A 326-nucleotide genomic window follows, 5' to 3' on the forward strand; every position below is an offset into this window, starting at 1 on the left:
GCCGGAGCAGGAACCTAAATGAGATCACACAGGAAGGCGTCCAGGTGGGTTTGGAATTTCTCCAGAGAAGGAGACTGCACAACCTCTCTGGGCAGCCTGTCCCAGGGCTCTGCCACCCTCACAGGAAAGGAGTTTTCCCCTCATGTTTAAGCAGAACCTCCCGTGTCCCAGTTTGTGCCCATTGCCCCTTGTCCTGTTACTTGTCCCCACTGAGAAGAGTCTGTCCCCATCCTCTTGGCACCTGCCCTTTAGACATTGATAAACATTGGTAAGGTCCCCTCTCAATCTGGTATTCTCCAGTGTCCTGGTTTTGCTAGGGTAGAGTT

The sequence above is a fragment of the Antrostomus carolinensis genome, unplaced genomic scaffold (genome assembly GCF_000700745.2).
Source record: "Antrostomus carolinensis isolate BGI_N321 unplaced genomic scaffold, ASM70074v2 scaffold24110, whole genome shotgun sequence".
Lineage (NCBI taxonomy): Eukaryota > Metazoa > Chordata > Aves > Caprimulgiformes > Caprimulgidae > Antrostomus > Antrostomus carolinensis.